Raw genomic sequence first — 516 nt, forward strand, 5'->3', positions numbered from 1 at the left:
AAAGATTTACAGTCTCAGGAACCCTATGGATCAGTTCTACCCTGTCCTGTAGGGAATCCAGTCACTAGCAGTGCGGGGAAGACAGATTGGACAGGAAGACTCGGGACTGGTCTGTCAATTAATTCAGCCTTTGCAATTTAAAAGATAAAAACTCCCTGAGTCTCAGTTTTCTGTCTAATAGGAACATAAGGGTTTTGGGGTGGCGCTGTAGGATAAGCACTGGATCACACGCAAGGAGTTCAAACCCACAAGCTGCTCTTTGGAAACCCTATACAGGTTCACTATGGTTGGGAACAGACTCGACGACACTTAACAACAACAGTAGGGACAAGAGGACCCCTTCAATGTGGACATGCTGTCCTCACCATACTGCCCCACTCCGGTATCCAGGAGGCTCCCCCAGACGTCCTTTGGGGACGTACTCTAGGCAGGAATTCCCTGTCAGGTGCGGCAAACACTTGACATGATATTTGAATTTCAGTTGCCCGTGGGACAGGTGGCACATGACATCATGTA

Source organism: Chrysochloris asiatica, unplaced genomic scaffold, assembly GCF_000296735.1.
Source record: "Chrysochloris asiatica unplaced genomic scaffold, ChrAsi1.0 scaffold00020, whole genome shotgun sequence".
In the NCBI taxonomy this organism is placed as follows: Eukaryota; Metazoa; Chordata; class Mammalia; order Afrosoricida; family Chrysochloridae; genus Chrysochloris; species Chrysochloris asiatica.